The following is a 21,695-nucleotide window of genomic DNA, read 5'->3' as shown; positions in this document are numbered from 1 at the left end:
GGCAACTGATTTTGAAACGTTGGACTGAAATGACAAAAGAATTAATCAAACGTTTCCCTGAAATATTATCTGCTTCAAACTGAAAACATTGCAAAACTCTTTGTTACAGCGGCAGAAATATTGATTATATCATTGTTTTCTCGGACTGCACTCTTACAATTTGTCATATCACTCTGCCGATTGTTATCCTATAATAATCTTTTTTGTTTTTCATTATTTGGCAATTGCGCATTCTTCCGAATGTCTACCTTGTGTGTGTGTGTGTATGGAGAATTTTATATCCACGGACGACATTCGATGGGTGTGAATGTTTATCAACGATAGAGTAAAAAAGAGCAACAACCTTCTCCCCCAACCCCCCCCCCCCCGCCCCCCTCTTAACCAATTTTTAAGGCGTGCAAAGACAGGTTAGTGAACAGAAAAGAAAATCAGTCTCCCCACCCTCTCCTTCCCTAGTTAGATGCAGGCAAGTGGGGTAGACATGACGCTCCTCTTATCTATTTCATGATTACATGTGTGCAGTTCCCATTGCGCCCAGTAGGAGCTTAGACATTCATAAAAAGTAAAACTTCTTATGTAAAAACTAAGGTCCATGAAGACATGGACAGTAAGCATACTTTTCACAGTCTTAAGTTTCTTCAGCGCTTCCTCCATCACATACAGTGACGTATGCTGTCCTCCGGTTTAATATATTCTCCAGTTGCTGCGTTCCATGACGCGCTTATGTCCAGAAAACAAAATAAAGTTTGCAATTATTTGTACAGGCAATCACATGATTTCGAGTGCTATTTGTAGAAATAAGCACGAGTAAATTTTTCAACGATCAACAAAATTGCACGGGTCAGTAAGACAAGTGCAATTTGCAGTCTTTGAATTAAATTATGAATGCACATTTATTCCAAATTGCAACAAACATTTCTTCATTTTGATTGATCACAAGAAATGCCGTTTTTTGAAACAATCGGTGCTACAATCGGTACGGAAGCAAAAACAACTTTACCAAGGGACAGGGACAATCTTCCCTACACCTTTAAGAGCTTTCTTCCAAAAGTATGGGTTTTTCTATTTCTTGTTGTCTCTTTCGAGTCTTTGCTATGCTTCTTTGCCGCTGGTTCTTTTATAAATCAATTCAGTCGTTTCACCACTCCTCACCTCATCCCGTGGAACTTGTACAGCCATCTCATTTGACTTTGCGTTTAATTCATCCCGTAGAGCCTTCATTTCTTCGTCGTGTTTTTCATTCAACGCTTTTCTTAAATCTTCCTTGTCTTGATTAGCTTGATTCTTCATCTGTTGACGAAAAGCCTCTCTTTCTTTCTGTTGCTGAACGGCTCGGTCAGAAAGATTTTGAACCATTTTCATGATTTCTTCGTTGCGTCCTTAGAATGCCAGGAACTGTTCTTGTAAAGCTTTGCTTTCCCTCATGAATGCCTAGCGTTACTCTTTTTTATCCACTGTAGTCACAAAAAAATCACAATTTCCTCGATTGTGATTGGTATAAAAAAAACTCGTGTTTTCCACTAATTTACTTGCCAAGTTGTTATCGGAAAGTTCAATAAGCTAATCACATTCAAAAGTTGTAATTGAAATCAACCAGTCACAACCTTGGTTTCAATCACCATAAAAACAGTGTACAGACCCCTAAATTAGGGCTTTCTTCAAAATAGAGAATTTTTCCTCATTAACTATGACAATATTTTGGAAGACATTTGTGTGATTTTGTTTGGAAATGGTCATTTTTATGATTGAATTTAATTGGCAATGAGACTTCGTGACGTCCAATTCGGTCTATAATTATACTCGTGTTGCTCGAATAACTTTCGTCCTCTTATTATGAGGTAGAATAGTCTAGTCGTTTATGCATGTTTTGTAGACTAACTGATTTGAGATACTGCAACGGTTTGCAGAGGTGAACCTCATATCTGGTACAATGGGCAGATCTTGGTGAATACCAAAACGGAAATAATTTCACAGAATTGCACTCGTTTTCAACCTTGTGTGCTCATAAAATGTCAGTGAAGTTGAGAATTCAATTCCGTGACTTGGCACAATTACTTGTCACGCAACATTCAACATGTCCTCAAGGAGTCACGGAATGGTTTTACTCCAGTATTTCACTGAACATTTCTCTTTCTTTTTGTGGCGTAAGGGTCATATATCATATGTTGAGCCAAACTATTTCCACTACAAGGAGCGATCAATAACAATGAAACATATTTTTGAAACATCAAGCACTTCCGGCTTGTGGCTTATCACGTGACTAGCAAGCTTGAGTGGCAGTGGAGTGCAGAGTTCCCTCGAGAAATCAACTGACCGATGTAGTGAAGTTAACATTTTATCGAAAGAATCCTTGTGTTTCCTCCTTTCAGCCCGGCTCTGAACTTTTAAAACAGTTCGTTATGTAAATTTCACCCAGCCAAGTTGAAGTTGAAGTTGTAAACAGTTGTAACTCAGTTTCGTTAAACACGAGCATGTGCAATCGTCGATTAAAGATGGAGGTAAGGTTGTGGTCTGCCAACTTAAGCGAGAATGCATTTTTTAGATGGTTTTTACGAGATGTCCAAGATTTCTTACTCGTGTTCGCTTGAGAAAAAGTCATGTTGCACAGTTTAGAGCTGTATAAATGATTTTTGTAGATTGGTATTTGAAAAAGTTGTTTACGTAAATATAAGATCAGCAGCCTTTAATGCTTCGTCATGAAAGTGAAAGTTGTCTATGTCATCATGTCCATGTTTATTTATAGGAAGCTGTACGTATAAATTCTTTGTTTTTCCAGTATCTCTCTGTTGTTTGGTTGTTCGTTTGTTTTATTTCAATTAAAATCTTTTAAAATCGATGCTTGTATAGAGTACCTTAATTTAAACGTAACGGATATCGTTTAATCGACACCAGTTTGCAAATTAAAGCTAAATTTACCGCATTTAAAAGCATCTCGGCCAGGAGAAATAGTCGTTATGTAAGTTAACCGAAATTTTAAGGCTAAGACACCCGATATGAAATTTTACTTAAACCTGATTGAAACGTTGCACACTGTAAATCATAATTCTGGAATATCATTTGCTGATACGATGTCCTTAAGAGCTGTTTTAATACGACAGGTATTTATGATCATGACTTTGCCCAGCTTCCTTTTCCAACGTTTTATGAATTCTTAACTGTGACTCACTTAAGTATTGACTTAAATTGAATTATCTCTATCTTAAGGGTTAATTTTGGTGTATTAAATTTGCCATTTTGACAATAGTTCTACATCTTAATTGTTACTTTTTGCTGCCGTAATAACTTTTCAAATATCACTGCTATGACACTGTAGAGTATATACTAAGTTTGAATCCTAGAATGGCGAGATAATTCTACCTGTAGTTCAGTAATTTACTCTCAATGGCTTCACTTCAAACAGCTTTGCTTTGCCCAATTTTTTGTTAAAATTTCTTTTTCATTATGCATCAAATGCATGGGAGCATAATTTGTGACTTAATCACTTCTATCAGTCTCTTTCCTCTGTATGGTGTTTATTTCATTTTAATTTACCGCTTTAATGTGGACTTGATAGTTTGTCAGAGTTTAGTAATGAACAGTAAATTGTTTCCAGTGCCTACAAGCTTCTTGTTTCTAATCTGAGCTACTTTGAAATGCTCTCTTTCTTCTGTTTTTATTTCATTGCTATTACTCAGGGTGACTTCTTTACTTGGGTGCCAAGTGTTCAGTCACTATTTGAAGCAATGACTTGGTTGCTAAGTCTCAATGATTCCAAAAAAAATGTTCTCTTCAATTGCAATACAATTAAACATTAATATCCCTTTCACTCCCAAAAGTGATTAACATGTAACTTCTCCCTATAGTGTGGATACATTATCCAGCAAACAGGTAGAGAGATTACTCAAATTTATCAGGCACAAGATATTATCTTGATTGCACACCAAATTCTCATAACCAATTTACAAGGAAATGTGTAGAAGCAAGAGAAGAGAATTAACTATCAGATCTTGGGAGATATTTATGAGATAAATAAATTATGAACTTTATAAACAGCTGATGCAAATCATCTACTTCACCATTCTTATCATGTTCAGCTGAAACATTTTTTCATTGATGCTATAGGGCTTCTGTTCCTCTTAACATTTCTTGATTTTGACATTTGACTCAAAGATGAAATCCTGTTTTAATTACACATCCAGGTGTTCAGGAGCAAAAAACAAATTTTACATTATTTTAAAACTTAATGTCTGAACAACTTACTTGTAATTGTTTAGAGAAGTATGCATATTCAGTTATAAATGAATACATGAATACATGCTTATTCTTCTTATTCTGATTAATAGATTTTGTGTCGTTGTGTGTCTGTTTAGTAATAGTTCATAGTTCACATCAAAATGTGCAAATAACAAAAAAGTGGTATATGAGGTGCTGTCTAATGTGCCACAGATGTGCTTACCACATTTTGATGTAAGAACCATCAAAATGTGTGTATAATTCAGTTTATTGTATAAATAATAATAATTAATCCATTAATATGTGTTTTATTTTCTTGCATGCAGCTGAGTTCCAGAATATTCTAAATTGGGGTTATGTTCGGATCCATTCCAACAGCTGCAGGTGTTCTGATACTTGACTGACTGAACAGCCACGACTTTCAGTGATTTTCTCCAAGAACAGTTATTTTTCCAACTGCTGGTTGAATTTTTTGCTGACCACCAGATTAATCACTACCCAGAAGATTTGTGTGAACACAATTGGCCACACTGCAGGGTCAGTGGTTTATCTGGTGTATGGTATTATTGATTCAATCCAGCAACAGCAAGTACCTGAGAGTTTAATTCAACTACTGCTACCATCTCACAGGAGAAGCAACTTAAAAAGTGAGTATTCATCTTGTGTGTATAATTGATGTAGATATAAATTTATGTATAGAAAAATAGAGATAAAAATGAAGATAATAATTATGATAATAACAATGATAATAGAGAGACCTTCAGCTGGCATTAGAGCTTCTAGTGTGCAACAGAGTATATCAACTGATAACCACTGACAACTACTTGATTTGAGCTCCATTACACAGTACATGTACATGTGTAGGGATACGTTTTACACCAGTATCATGGTTAACATTCTCAAAATTCTGTATGATAACATCATTCTATTTTATATGTAAACAAGTATTAGCATGACATAGTCAGTCAGGAATAAAGGTTAAAGGTACATTACAGACAATTCACAGAATCAAAACAGTAGTTCATCTTCTGATTCTTCAACTTGATTGAAAGTCTTGGCAGATTTCTTTGACACAGCTCCTAGTTAAAACTTTCCCTTGTTATCTTATCTCCTCCATTGCTATATAACAAAGGCTGTGCAGATTGTAACAAATGATTTTTTTTGTAACACTTGTTACATTTTTTCCAGAGGCAGGAAATTGATGTGCATTGTTTTGTGGGATTTCTATTCTATTTCTATTCATAGTCTCAGCATTAGTACCTTTTGTGTGGTGTCAGATTTCTTTTTTTGATTCATGACCATACTTAAGGGTGCTTCTACAGCTCCTTAACTCTATGTTCTTCAGCTCAATGGTGTATATTTTTCCAGCACTGATGATATCAATTGCCTCATCAAGTGTTAATGCTTTGATTCACTTCCTGACTTCACAACTCTTTATTCCTGTTACCAATTTGCAGAAGATCAGTTCATTTTTTAATACACATTAAGCAACCAGTAGATGGCAATTTTTGTGGCGTGTGTTTGGTGTCAATTTTCCCATCTTCATGGTTGACACTGTTAAATTAGCAGTGCTCAACGATGGAAAATGTTGGGTTCTATGCGATCCCCAACTGGTAAATTTTTAGCTTTTTGGCAGCTGGTTTCCTTTCCCACAACACTGTTCTGAGGATTATTTGTTAAAGCCTGTTTTCAGGCTCTCTCTTTCAAAAATGTCCAATCCCCCACCAGATTACCTTTCAGGCTGATTGGAGCAGGTGTAATGACCAGCTGACTAAAGACTAACATATGCATAGGCTGTGGGGATGGTTCTACACACACTCTACTGTTTACTTTTCACCCATCAAAAATAAATTAGTATCAGTGGCTAATTGAAGACCATCATATACTTGGGCTGTGGAAACAGTTACAGCTGTGCACACTAGCAGTCCTGTCTCGTTTGTCACTCATCAAAAATTAATCAGTATCAGTCACTGGTTAAAGCTAAGACCATCACAGTGATCGACACACATGCTGGAATTTTGCTTCAACTGTTCTGTTTCCTTTGTCACCCTTGACTGTCACAGTCATGTAACACTTTCTAAACAAATTGATCATTTTAACTTGAATCAACCACCCAAACACAAAAAATTATCACCCAGGGCTTTGATAAGAATCTGTTTCAAAACAGTGTCAAATATATAACTGGCTGCCTTTAAGAAAAGGATGTTAAACTAGAAAAATAACTAATTTATGCAACCTCTATGTATTGGGCTTGGGACAAGACCTTAGGTTGATATTCTTTATCATATGTTTTGATCTGAGTACAGTATAAGCTTAGTTGTACAAACTGGAGATGTGTCCAGTTTTATTTGATGCTTGCCACTAGATGTGATTATTCATAATTCTGCCTGTAATTTTACATCTATTTGGTACAAGCTCATAAAAAAACACAAATCTTTATTTATATTTTGGCTTTGACACCCACTATGATTGATTTGGTATTTTTCAGTTATTATGACTAATGATTTTAAAATGATTGTCTTAGTAGATTTCTGCAGTGAAGCAGATTATCTTTAATATAATTCTGTTCCAAAATAAATTAAGATTAACTTCTACAGTTGCATGAATTAAACATTGATTAAATGGGCAGGACTGGAGGATAGTTATTGCGTCCAGGCTTAAATATGGTGAATTCAATTGAATTAAAATCTAGTTTTTATATGTTTCTGTATTGCTTTTATTTTCAGGAGCTGATTGGCAATGTCAGAAACTGTGAGAGCTGACGAGAGCAGTTCAAAGAACATTTATGGTGACCCACCAAAGGTCAATATTAGTCTTCCAGAGATAAGTGAACTAACCCAGGATTCTAAACGCTGGAAGGATGTTCAACTCCCAATTGACATTCTGTTGTTAACAGTGAGGGACTGTGAATTCTTAAGTTGCTACTATTACATTAATGATCCATATAGAAGCTACTTTAAAGGGCTTGGTCGTGTGTACTTTGGCAGCTTTGGTGAAGATCAAGATGTTAAACTGAAAGTAGCTTTGATGAAATGCTCAGAGGGTTGCAAAGTTCCTGGTGGTGCTTTGACTGTTGTAAAAAATGCCGTCACTCAGCTGAGGCCAAAAGCTGTCTTTTCTGTGGGCCACTGTAGTGGTATGAATCAGGAATCAACAAAGCTTGGGGATGTGGTTCTATCAGAAAAGCTCACGACCTATTCCTACCAGAAGGTTACAAAGGATGGAAAGAATTTTTGTGGGTTCACAACTCCTGTAAGCAGAGACATTGCTGAACTCATTGAATGTGCAGGTCATGGTTGGAATCCACCCTTAGAAAATCCTAAAGAGAGGAAAGTTGAAGTCCTCTGTGGTGAGGTTTTGAGTGGTACTGAGGTCGTGCGTGCTGAATGGCGACAAGGACTAGTGAAGTCATTTCCTGAAGCAATTGCAATTGAAACAGAAGGAGAGGGTAAGATCTCTTTTCCCTTTGAAGTAACTGTTACTGTAAAATCTGCTCAAAGAGATATTTGGGTATATTTGTATCCTGGAAAGAAAGAGTTGATACTTGTATGTTGTAAGTAAGCTTTTCTGCAAGTGTTGAGAGATGCACTGGCTTGTGTGTGAACATACTGGACTTTAGATCAAGAAGTCTGGGTTCAAGCCCTGGGCTAAAGTGATTGTCTTCTAGTCTTGGCTGGGAGGCTTTACTCTCACAGTGTGTCTCTATATCCAGGAGTATAGATGGCTACTGATGAACTGACCAGTATTTCATATACATGTGGAGTGAATAAGAGTACAGTCTTAGTGGCTGAATTGTGTGGGACCTGGAAGAAGCTTGTGCTACAGTTACTAGCTCTGCAAATTGTATATGTAAGGTGACTTTCCAAAATATATCTCTAGTTCTTTACAAATCTTTGATAACAATTGTAACAATGGGAAAGGTTAAAATTAATAGATGTTGGAGAATACCTTTTATTTTATTCATAATAGCTTGTTGTTGTATGTCTCAGGTGTTTTCAGTGCAGCACATGATCTGAAAATGGAGTGGGTTGTCATCAAGGGTATTTCAGGATATGCAGATGAAACTGAATCAAAAGAAAACTGGCAAACGTTTGCAAGTGTAACAGCAGCTTCTCTTGTTGTCAGCATTCTAAAGGAATGCAGTATTTTTGAAGATTGGCCACATTACAAAGGTAAACAGATCAACTTTTATCTTTTTTGGCCTGTAGTATAGTCTTGTATGTTGTTTAGTTTTGTGTTTTATAAATGTGCTGGAACCGAGTACCAAAACTGAATTGAAAACATGATTAATGACCTATGATCATGCGCTGACCAATCAGATCAGCTCTTGGATCAGAAATGTTACATGTTCATCAGCAATTTCACAGGCTCTGCTCATGTATGTTGCACTTGGCTTTAAGGTAATGACGTTGACGTCAATTCAACATACAGGAACTCTAATATTATTTTCTTTCCACAAAGATTGATGGTGGGATGTTTTCAAGCTTTTGATAGTATTTTCCCTCTGGGAAGAAGACCACCAACCCCCCAATAATACACCTAGAAACTCCTGCCTTCCCCCTTCATCAGCGCAACCCCCATTTTATAAACCACACACAACCCACATTCCTTTAATCGGTCCAACAAAGGGCTAACACTCAAAACATCAGCTTTACGGTGGCAAATTTGCATTATTACGTCAGTTAATGAAACCAAATTATCATTGCTAACTGAATATTTGATTCACATTACTCAAAAGTAGTAAGGGTAATCCTATGATATACTCCTGTTAGAAATGGATGCTAACCCTTATGAACTTGCGATTTATGTTGGAGCAAATTTGTTGTTTTAGACATGAAACCTTGTTGGTTAAAGTTTCATGAATTGTCTCTGTAGCACATGATCCCGTCGTGGAGTGCGCTGTCATCAAGGGAAATTATTTAGAAAATGATGAACGTTATATATTCCAAAATTATTGAATGAACATGGACAATACTTTATGTTCACTGGGGCAAATTAGAGGTGGGAAGAAGTTTTGTCTCCATGCACACTAATGGAAGACCTAAAGATTAATGTTCCCTTTGATGTAGGGAAGAGAACATTTATCACGCTGTTTGCTTTTGCTTTCATTTTGGCCTTCTATGCAGTATCCCTACTGGAATTTCGACCTGCATTAATATCCTTTAGAGTATAGTCAACTTGCGCACCATCTATCTCTGGTAATTTATCACTAATCTTGCAATTCAATGAAAATACGATTACATACAAGTATAGTGCCTAAATTCTCAGACACCATGCTTTTTGGCCACTGTATCTCCTATGTACATTGTTGACAGTGCCTCGAAACTGGAAAAGTGTCGCTTCATTTGTCGGTAACCAAATCAAAGCGAAGGAAGATCATTTGTTGCGTTTTTGTTTTTTCATGTAGTTTTCTGATAGCGCAAAATTCACTCACTACTTAACTGCCAGCTATAACTGTAAGGTTGCCAGTATTTCCTCCTGCTTTTTAGGCTTTGGTATCCATTGATCGTAAGAAACGAACTGGTGATTTTTTTTCATCAGAGATAAATGTTTCGATGAATAGCTAAGTCAATATCAGTATGCTGGAAAGCAACATAACACCCACTAGAATGCAAAGATACAGAAAATGCCGTTGTAAACTTCTTTTTTTAACGACTCTGTCTTTCTACACTGGCTGTTTATTTTACAGAAGGGATAGTTTTTCCAAGTATTTTGCTCGAATTTTAAAAAGACAAGAAAATGATAGGTCTCTAAACTCAAAAAAAAAAAATTCAGTCTGTGTATGCGAGTCTTCATATCACGTGCAAAACGGTATATATAACATGTAGGGATGTGTAATGCGCTCGCACAAAATGGCCCTAAACAGGGGAAAAACCTTAAAACTTTTAAGCGGAAAAGGGAAATCGTCAAGGCTGCACAAAGCTTATCTATTGACCAAAAACATCTGTCCCAATTAGTTTTTTTTTTAACATTTGTTAAGAATGTGATACAAGTATCCATTTGCTACAAGTGCCTTTGCAAGTATTCATTTTTAGTTATCCGAGTACCTTAACTCCAAAGAAAAGAAAAACTCGTTTGGCAGGTAAAACAAGGACATATCTATGGGCGTGCCCGTTAACCCCCATCCCAGTGACGAAGATTTAGAGTGGCCTTACCCAAGTTGCTTATTGTGTGGAAAAAAGTGTTTTAGTGCTTTTCACTTGATTGCAAACTATAGATGTAAATGGTATGTCGCCAAATCCAATTACGTGGCGATGAAAATAGTTATAGAATATCATTATCTGCTGGCGAGAATATAATATATAGATATATATCAGAAAACTGAAAAACATACGCATTCTTTGTTTTTCAATCGCATTGCTGTGAAAAAGAACTTTCAAAAAGTCTGAGGTAGGAACAAATTCACTTTGGTAGCTTTAATTCCAATATTGAAGTCATGGATAAGGTTCTAAAATTCCAGATTACAGAGAGTTTATCCCCCTGCCCTCCTAATTATTGTTTTCGCGTCCAAACTCTTGTGCGTAGTAAGATGAACCCAAATTTTCTTTGTTTACCTTTCTACGAAATACCTAACTGCTACTGAGCGGGTTAAAACTTTGTTGAGATCTAAATCTTAGCTTTTATTCCGTTCTAATGAATTTCAATTCTTGAAGTCCATCAATTTTCTCTTCTCTCTTTTAGAGACGAGATTTTGATCTTCAATCAGCACTTATTTCGACTCCTGCTTGTTACCCATTTCACAAATTTAATAAGGCATGTTTTAATGCTCATTACAGTTCGACTTTCCTTTCCCTTTTGCAGACATTTCAGCTGGAGAGGAGAGTTGTAAAAGTGATGATCCTTCAGAAAATAAACGTAGAAGGCTTGCAGGTATTATAATTGTCAAGTGAAGAAATTTCATATTAAGCTTTCGTTTTAACAACTTATACTATACTTAAAGTGGTGGAGTGTCCGAGCGCGGAATCTGGAGGTGTTAGGTTCTATTCCTGGTGAGGACTCAAAATTGTTCCTTTGTCTCACGCTTGTGACAAGACAGTCAAACTTATTTCCTTTCCCTTTTCTCATGCCAATTTGTCATTCTTGTTCAAGAAACAGTACTCCGCAAAATTTTATGAAATTAAAATTCATGAAGTTTTTGTTGTTACTTTGGCCGCTTCGTTTCCCAACATTATTGATCCATGATGACATAAATGCTGGAAATTTAATCTTCCCTGAAATTTAAGAAGAGCTACCGAGAAAGGTAAAACTTAAGGAACAGAGTGTGGATTTGTTTTTTGCAGGGGGGGAGGGAGAGAGCGCGGTGGCAAGGGTGAATTACCTTACTCCTTTCATGCCAAGGAAACTGAACTTGAGTTTGTGTGGTTTTACAAATTTGGCATCGTGTGCATATTCGTTCTTTCAATAAAAGTAAACTCCGGATTTTTTCTTAAACATTTCTTAGAACCGTTGAATGTTTGGTAGCATTTTCCCTCTGGGAAGAAGACCACCGACCCCCCCCCCCCAATAATACACCTACAAACTCCTGCCTTAACCCCCCTTCCCTCCCCCCCTGCCCAACCCTCATTTTATAAACTACACCCAACCCACATTTCCTAATCGGTCCAACGAAGGTCTAACGCTCGAAACATCAGCTTCAGAATCTCTCTACAGAGGCCAATATACGTTATCAACTCAGTTAATAAAACCAAATATCATTGCTAACTGAACATTTGAATCACATTTCTTAATACTAGTAAGAGTAATCCTATAATAAACTTCTGTTAGAAATGGATGCTAACCCTTATGAACTTGCAAGTTATGTTGGAGCAAATTTGTTGTTTTATACACGAAACCTTGTTTGTTAAAGTGCCATGAGTTGTCTCTGTAGCACATGATCCCTTCGTTGAGTGCGCTGTTATCAACGGAAATTGTTGAGAAAATGATGAACGTTGTATATTTCAAAATTGTTGAATGAACCTGGTCAATACTTTATGTTTCGTTGGGGCAAATTCGAGTTGGGAAGAAGTTTAGTTTCCGTGCACATTAATGGAAGACCCAAAGAGTAATGTTCCCTTTGATGTAGGGAAGAGAACATTTATCAAGCTGTTCGCTTTTGCTTTCATTTCGGCCATCTATGCAACATCCCTACTGGAATTTCGACCTGCATTAATATCCTTTTGGTATAGCCAACTTGCGCACCGCTTATGACTTGTAATATATCACTAATCTTGCAATTATATACAAGTACAACTACATACAATTGCAGTGCCTAAATTCTCAGACACCATGCTTTTTGGCCACTGTACCTTTTCTGCACGTTGTTGACAGTGCCTCGAAACGGGTAAAGTGTCCCTTCATTTGTGGGTAACCAAACCAAAGCGAAGGAAGATCATTGTGGGCGTGCATTTTCGTGTAACATCATGCACAGTAGGGATGCATAATGTAATGGCGCGAATTGGTCTCGGAACAAATTCATTTAGAGACGTTTCATCAGGAAAGGAAATAGCTCCATTGCTACAGTGAATCTGTTACTAAACATTCGCGTCGGTCAAAGGTGAAACGTCGTGATGAAGAGTAGTTTCCGAGTGACGCCTCAACTCCAAAGAAAAGAGGTAAAATGAGGACATCGATGAGCATGCCCGTTAGCCCCCACCCCCAACCCCATCTTCCTTCCCCCTGCCTTTGTAAAATAAAAATGCGTGGATCCAGCAAAATGGCATGACTAGCTGCGATACTTACTACTCGCTATCCCCTCATCTTGATGCTTTGCTGTGATGTCTTTATGTTTTTAGTTAAGCGAGGAGTTCCCAGCGACGAAGAGTTAGAGTGGCTTTCGCAGAAACTCGAAAATTGGAAGGTAGTCGGGCGTCGTCTAAAAATTGACACACCAACATTAACGGCGTTTGATATGGAAAATAGCGGATGGTTTGAAAAAATTTACAGAATGTTACTACATTGGAAAGAGAGGAATGGCTCAACTGCAACATACACGATCCTACATGATGCACTGTGTCATCCATTGGTTAAACGCACAGATTTAGCTGAGCAACTTATGACTGGTAATATACCACTTATCTTGAAATTCAATAAATATACAATTACATACAAGAATAGTGCCTAAATTCTCAGACACTATGCTTTTTGGCTACTGTATCTTCTGTGTTCGTTGTTGACAGTATCTCACAACAGGAAAGTGTTGCTTCATTTGTGGGTAACCAAATCAAAGCGAAGGACGATCATTTGATGCGTTTGTATATTTTCATGTAGTTTTCTGGTAGTGTAAAATTCACGCACTACTTAACTGCCGACTGTAAGCGTAGGGTTGCCGCTATTTCCTCCAGCTTCTAGGCTTTGGAATCCATTGAATTTAAGAAACGAACTGGTGAGTTTTTTTCATCAGAGACAAACTTTTCGATGAATAGTTAAGTCAATATCAGTTTGCTGGAAAGCAACTAGCTCACCTACTAGAATGCAGAGATACAGGAAATACCGTTGCAAACTTCCTTTTTTAACAACTCTGTCTTTCTACACTGGCTATTTATTTTACATAAAGGATAGTTTTTTCCAAGTATTTTTCTCGAATTTTAAAAAGACATGTAAATGATAGGTCACCAAACTCCAAAAAAAAAAAAAAATTCGGTTTGTGTAACCAGGCCTTCTTATCACGTATAAAACGATATCTCAGTGTAACATGTAGGTATGCGTAATGAAATGGCCCTAAACGATGGGAAAACCTTAAAAATTTTAAGAGGAAAAGGAAAATCGTTAAGGCTATGTATATATGCTTATCTATTGAACGAGAAAATCTGTTCCAATTTTTTTTAACATTTGTTAAGAATGCGATACAACTGTGAACGTGCTACAAGTGCTCTTACAAGTTTTCATTTTAGTGAATGTCTATGTTTTTCCCCTAAGTTGCTTATTGTATGGAACATATTTTTTTCAAGCTTCTCGCTCGATTGCAAACAAGAGATATGAATGGTAGGTCGCCAAGTCCGTTTACGTGGCGATCATAATTTTTCTTCCTGGGAGAAAAAAAAAAGAACAAGAAATCTTTCGTTCGCGTAGATGGGCGTGCATTTTTCGTCCAAAATGATGCACAGTAGGGATGCATAATGCAATGGCACGAACTGGCCTTGAAACAAATTCATCAGGAGACGCTTGTTGTCTTTGGTATAGAATATCGTTATCTGCTGATGAGAACATGAAGACCAACAGTGGAAATAGATGTATATCAGAAAAATGAAAAACATACGCATTCTTTGTTTTTCAATCGCATTGCTGTGAAAAAGACCTATCAAAAAGTCTGAGATAGGAACAAATTCACTTTGGTAGCTTTAATTCCAATTTTGAAGTCATGGATAACGTTCTCAAATTCCAGATTAGAGAGGGTTAATAAGAAATTACTCACTTCTGCATCTTTATTGTATTTAATAAGTCTTAAATCTATTTTCTTTGTCCTAGATTGTAGGTATTACAAATCGCTGATTAAGCACGTTTATCAACTACCCCCTCCCCCTGCTCTCCTAATTATTGTTTTCGTGTCCAGACTCTTGTGCGCAGTAAGATGAACCCAAATTTTCTTTGTTTACCTTTCTACGAAATACCTCACCATTACTGACCGGTTTAAAACTTTGTTGAGATCTAAATCTTAGCTTTTGTCCGTTCCAATGAATTTCAATTCTTGATGTCCATCAATTTTCTCTTCTCTCTTTTAAACTGTGATCAGGCTCACATGAGATTTTCATCTCCAATCAGCACTTATTTCGACTCCTGCTTGTTACCCATTTCACAAATTTAGTAAAGTGTGTTTTAATACTCATTACATTTTGACTTTCCTTTCCCTTATGCAGACATTTCAACAGATGAGGAGAGTTGTAAAAGTGATGATCCTTCAGAAAATAAACGTATAAGGCTTGCAGGTATTGTAATTATCAAGCGAAGAAATTTTATATTAAGCTTACGTTTTAATAACTCATATTATACTTATAGTAATGGAGTGTCTGAGCGCGGAATCCAAAGGTCGGAGGTTCTATTCTTGGGGAGAATTTGATTTTTTTTGTCCAACGCTCATGGAAAGACGATAAAAGTTATTTCTTTATTCTTTTATCATAACAATTTATTATTCTTGTCCTGGTTTACTTCAGCTGCTTCAAAGCCGAAAATTAATGATGGATCATAAAATGAAAATAATATATTGTTTTGGAGCTTCTCCCCTCGCACTCAACTCGGACTTTGCACTCGCCCCACCCTTTCCTCCATTTGACTGAAAAGCGCCAAAAAATTGCATCTGTTGTGTAGGCTGGAGTTCCTGTGGTTTTGAAAACTTGGTCTCGTATGCTTACTCATCCCAGCAATAAAAGTTCATGTTTTTTTTCTCTATTTTTCAGAACCGTTGAATGTTGAGAAGTGCCAAGAGAAGCTAAAATCTTATTATGACACCTTCAGTAAGGTGAAAATCGTTCCATGGGACGAAAGCTCTTCCACTGAGATGAATGAGATCTACACACCTTTGAATTGGGTGAGAGATCACAGGAAGCCCAGGGGAATGACACAAGAGGAACTTGAAGACTATACCGACATGTTCAAGGGAAAACATACACGAATGCTTGTTTATGGTCGGCCAGGAATTGGAAAGACTACGTTTTGTAAGAAGGCTGCATATGATTGGTCGAAAGCCTTAAGAGAAATCCTAATGAACTTTTGCATTTTGCTTCTGATTAAGTTGAGAGATGTGTGTGACGTGGGAAACATCCGCGACGTTTTATGTGCGTCTAAATTGCTGGCCAGTGGTGGTCTGATCTCAGTTGATAGTCTCTATGATTACATAATTAATAATCAAGATAAAGTGCTTCTTATTTTGGATGGCTACGATGAGTACAGCTGTGCAAAAGAACACTCACCCATCCTTGCAATTTGGAATGGTGAGCAACTAAGAGATTGTCACGTTATTGTCACGTTATTGTCACCACGCGGGAACTTAAATGTGACGAGTTAAGAGGCCCCAGCCACGTTCAGTTAGAAATTCAAGGTTTCAAAGGCTGGGAACGAAAAAGAACCTATGCGAGAAAATTTTTGGCAAGTGAGCAAGATTGTGACGAGTTCATGTCGTACCTGCTAGAAAAAGATCTCCTAGGCATGGCAGAAATACCTCTCCTCCTGCTGATGCTGTGTATTTTGTGGAAAGAGAAACATCACGAAGGACTGCCAAAATCACGGGCCGACATATTCACACAATTCATTCAAACCATGCTAGATCACAAAGGTGAAATTCAACAGCTTAAGCCATTTCAGAAAGTGACCTCCACAGAAGCCAGAGAAGACCTGAGTAATCTTGGAAAGGTTGCCTTTGAAGCACTTCTGGAAAACCGTCTTTACGTACGCTGCAACGAACTCCCCGACAATATTTCAACAAGTTTTCAAAAATTACGTGAAGTTGGGCTTTTCCAGATTGTCAATGTTACGAGTCTCAATCCTGAGAAAGGGGCCTATTTCATTCACAAATCTGTACAGGAGTTCCTTGCAGCCTGGCACATTAAGGAGGAAGTGTTGTCTATTAAAGGAGAAACTACGGCTAGCCTTTCCAAAGTTGAATCATTTGAAGAGATCAAGGAGATGAAGGAAGTTCTGAAATTTGCTTGTGAGCTGTCAACAGAAGCCGCATGCTCAGTTTTCTGTCATGTAGGGTCTGTTGGAAACAAGGAATCTTTGTCAAAATTTGATTTTATTAAGCTGCTTTTGGAGGGTGGACTAATGTTGCTTGAGGATCAAGAGCTTTATCTAAAGCTTATCTCGCATAGCTACTTTTGTTGTTCGGCTGAGAAGAGGCAACATCTCTGGTCAGTGTTTCTCTCTTACACCGGAGATGTTTTGTCTCTTGAGTCTAACCAGCTGAACATTACTGTAAATGAACATTTACTGAAATCTGGCGTGATACCCGGCTTTATCTTTTTTCCTTCCGACGAAGAGCCTTCAGAGAAAAGCTATCGAGACTTGATCACTGTAGCGGAATACACAGATGCTGTCTTTTTGAGCTGTTCGGGCGAAAAGAAAGCCGCAGATTTGCTGAAGAAGTTCCCACGTCGTCCTTTGAAAGAGTTCTTCTTAAGGAGAGAGAGAAAAACCATTGTTTATGTTTATGGTATAAGGAAACATAGCAAAGGTGGCACTTTTCCGACTGAAATGCTGCGAGAGCTCATTTCGCCAACAGTAAACTCTATTCAGGTGAAGCGTGCTGGTGATCCGTTGAATGAAGACGACAACGAAACAGCTTCGTGTTTGACTAAGAACACTGACAGTATCACTGGTCCGACTCCTCAGAGCCTTTCCTGTGTGAAGGATATTGATATTGTCCACATAGAAAGGCAAGAGATGAAGATGCTGGCTGATTTCTTACCGCTTTTCACTGCTCTGCGAGACATAACAATTACTGGGAATCTCTTTGAAATCATGGATGCTCAGTTGACAGAGACCCTGGTGTCTCATATCATCTTCACTGACAGACTTGTTGCATTACAATTTAGTCGGATCAATTTAACAGCCAAACCTGCCGCAGCTATCGCCAGATCTCTGCACCAGGCTCCTAGCCTGCTCGTTCTGGACTTGTCACATAACCCTCTTGGTGAAGGAGTAAGTGTTCTCATTCAACATCTCACCTGTGTCCCTCACCTGCAGGATTTGTACTTTTCTCATGTCAAAATGACAAAGCAACAAGTGAATGATTTGACTACAGCTGTACGTCAGTGTAACCTTAACTGGTTGAACACAGAATACCACGTAAGTTTTGATTTTAGTTTGCATATGTAGTCACTATTCATGTCTATTCCGTTCAATTTGCTGTGGTGTTGTGTTAAGAATTTTCATGCCCTTGGTTTCGCGGAGCAAGTGCGATATTTCCTTTGCTTTTATAGTACAAGAGTAAAGTTTATCTCATGAAGAGTCACCACCAGTCGGTTCGAATTAGTTTTAGACGTGTAATTTGTAATTACACTAAATTCTTGCATGCGACATGTGTAAATACTACGGTGTGCAGTTGTATTTTTATTTCGCGGTTTACATCGCTGTCGCTTGTTCGCATTTACTTCTTGCTGTGTTTCTGGAAGAACTGGCGTGAGTCTGGAACACCTTACATTAGTTTCTCAGCGTTTAAAATCACAGTTAGCCCGCAAAAAAAATAAAAACACATTAAATTTTGAAAGGATGCCAAAATAAGAGAGGAAATCCAAAGCGAAGCAAATATTGTGGCTTTTTGATGATTTTAATGATTTCAAGAAAAAGGTTTTACATTCCGAATTACTGGAAAGGCTTTCATACATATGAACATTATACAGTCACTCTTCGTGGCTACCATTTAATCTGTTAAACTTGAAAGCAAGTCATTTTTTCAGTTAAATGAGAACCAATTTAAGTAAGGTTGTTTACATTTGAGAAAGGCTGAAGTCTTAAGTCTGTAGTCTGTAGTTTGTTTTTGAGGGTCTGAGACAATATTATTTTGAGTATTTACAGTGGAAACACAGAAACTGGATACACTCCATTCCTAATTTCATCCCATTAACCTAGATAAATCTATTCCTTTTATAATTAGGACCAGAAAAAAAAGGAGAAAATAAGATAAAACCAAAGTGCCACGAGTTACCACTCTGTGCACGGGAATGTGAGGATGGCTGCTTGTTTTCAGATATTAATGACAGAAAGTTAATTTCAGTCTTTGGAAGAGATCAAGGAGTTACTCTCAACACCTGTCTTAAAATTTAGGAAATCTGCTAGTACTGGTTTTCAAGTTTTGTTTAGTTGTGTAGCTATTTTTTTTTCCTTCGAAAAGTGGTCTTGATTTCTGTGAGAGAAACAGGAACCGAAAAAAGCAAACAATTGCTTGTACTTACCATGAGCTGAGCATCTGTCTGTAAGAAATGATTTGAGACCTTAGTTTTTTCACTTTGTTTTATTTACAGCTCTTAGGAGTTGTTAAACAATGTCATACTTGAAAGCTGAAGCTTCTCTCTGATGGAGGAAAAGCTAAACTTCAAAGGAAATGTGGTGTGTTTCTGGACGCTCTGAGAAAAAAATTTTAATACCTGATTATTCCCTTAGAAAGAGCTTCTGGAATAGTATTTGGGAGTTTTGTAGAAGGAAGGTTAGCATACATCTGTAATTTTTATTTGATTGATTAACTCAGTGGTTTATGTCATTTAGGTTTTGAAAAAATGCTGTAAAGGCACAGCAGAATTTTTTCCCTTAAACTTCCTTTTACACAGATTTTCCTTTTCTCCCTTTGATCCTAACCAGAAGTTACCAGGAACATTGTCGATTAGAAAAGAAATGAACAAGGGCTTCCACTTGAAAAGTAGTAGAGAAAGAATGCTACCACTGTAAGAGAGATACTGGTTCAAATTCGCAGGCAGAGATTCTCTAATGTCAATGGTTTGCAGTTACTTTGATCAATTATGTTTTTGTCCTACTCTATCCAGAGAATTTCTTGTTAATCAGCCTGTGTAAAAACAGTAACGAAGGTTACATCTGTCTGAATCAAACTTGTTCAACTGGTGATATGTCTTTACATTTCTTATAGTAACTTAATAAGCAGACTGCTAAGCTGATGAGCTGCTGAGCTACAAAAATATTGCAGCATTTGAAACGCTCACAAATTATGTCCACTTTTGCAGTTTCCTAAGTTTGAAAATGAGTATTAGCTGTGGATGAGCCACTAAGTAGATATTCACAACCTTTAAAGAGGAGACATCAGCAGTTCCTCATTCTCACATGAACTACTGAGCCTTTTCCTTAAAAGGTTACCTTTAGTTGTATTCTCTGCATGGGCCTGTTAGGTCAAGTACCCATAAGACTCCAGGAGAGGTGGTCACTTTGATGTTATGTATATTTTTTGAACACTTCAGCTTATTTCTCTAATAACGTAATCAGTATGGGTCCCACCATGGATGTAATTGGAATATATCTAAATTTTGGTGAGCCTTGTGATGTTTGCTTACAAGGAACGTTCCTTAATATAAAAGTTGTTTTAAAATTGACTCAGTCAAACATACTCATGGTATAATTTCTCTTCATATAAAAAGTAACCAGGGTAAACAAGTTGGAGTTCAGGTGTATGTTGTTTGAAAAGATAATGTTGATTGTTGGTTTGTGATTTATCACAGGATCGCAAAGGGAATGTCAAACCTGAAGAAGAATGGCCAACAGATGAGTACTGGAGTGATTATTGGTGGGAATCAGAAGAAGAGTCAGATCCTGGGTCAGTTACTGACTCAGGTGATGAGGAGGAGCCTGGGTCAGTTACCACCTCAGGTGACGAGGAGGATCCTGGGTCAGTTACTGACTCAAGTGACAAGGAGGATCCTGGGTTAGTTACCGACTCAGGTGACGAGGAGGATCCTGGGTCAGTTACCGACTCAGGTGACGAGGAGGAGCCTGAGCATATAAGGAAAAGTATGGGGAAAGAAACATGGTCGATTTGCTATGATAAATATTTCGAAGTATGAACATTTCACAAGTAAAATCATGAGAACTTACTCACATCTTGTGTGTCCGTCGTGGTTTCCAGTGCTCTCTACCGTTTTAAGCTTGTTTTGCCGTCACTGTTATTCCTGTTCCACATATACCGAGTCACACAACGTGTGACGACTTCATGAATAAATTGTTTGCGTTTTCTCGAAACGTGAGCTTGGGACGCCTGTGGTTTTATCCACGTTGTAGTCACTGGCTGTTTCAGGCCTGCTCTGTTTGTGCAACTGCTCACGTGAAGTCTCGTGCTGCAATCCATCAAGTAGAAGAGGATAACAGGATTTATGGGACGGCATTGAAAGTCACCCACCCCACCCCACCCCCCCTCCAACTCACCACGAGGCCTCTATTTCTCATATATCTCCTAATGGTTCTCCTTTTTAGCCGAAATTTGAAATGAGCGCGGAAATAAGGTATTTAATCGGGTGGTAGAGGACGATCTTCCATCAGATGCTCTTATTGCCACATTTACCAGTAAAAACTCGTCTACTAAGAAAACATTGTTTATGATTTCCTTACGGAGGTAGGTAACCCTCTCATTTTAACTGCATGCTATCGATGGACTGAGATGTTAACAGAATGACAAACCTAATGAAAATAGTTTTTTTCCTAACACTCGGTGGAAGATCAAATTTAAAAATGATAGAGCTGCACTTTAATTGAAAACTAAAACTTGACAATCGGCCAAACAATTTGTCAACCAAAACCATGCATGAAAACGGATGGAAATGTGCGACGCTCCATCGAAATGTGTCAAAAAGGTTTTAGGAATGTTATCAAGAGGAAATGAGATTTTTATTAATTTGAAAATCGAAGGTGACTGACCATACGAAAGTCGTATTATGAATTTATAATAAATAATATCTAGGGCAAGGTTTTCTATACTTTTGCTTTTGAACTCTTAGCTTTGCAATGGCTATATTTAGTTTTTTTCACTAGACTCACTATCATAGTTTCACAGAAGTTATTTAAGTAAGGATCGGCAAAAC

General features: G+C 37.6%; 1 pseudogene; it reads left to right on the top strand.

Annotated features, from left to right (window-relative positions):
• The first annotated feature begins 2,301 nt into the window (after positions 1–2,301).
• Positions 2,302–20,713, top strand: LOC131790511 (NLR family CARD domain-containing protein 4-like; annotated as a pseudogene).
• Positions 20,714–21,695: the final 982 nt, after the last annotated feature.

The sequence above is a fragment of the Pocillopora verrucosa genome, chromosome 3 (assembly GCF_036669915.1).
Source record: "Pocillopora verrucosa isolate sample1 chromosome 3, ASM3666991v2, whole genome shotgun sequence".
Taxonomy (NCBI): domain Eukaryota; kingdom Metazoa; phylum Cnidaria; class Anthozoa; order Scleractinia; family Pocilloporidae; genus Pocillopora; species Pocillopora verrucosa.
Note: the sequence above shows the minus strand (reverse complement) of the source record. Positions and strands in the feature narration are given on the sequence as shown.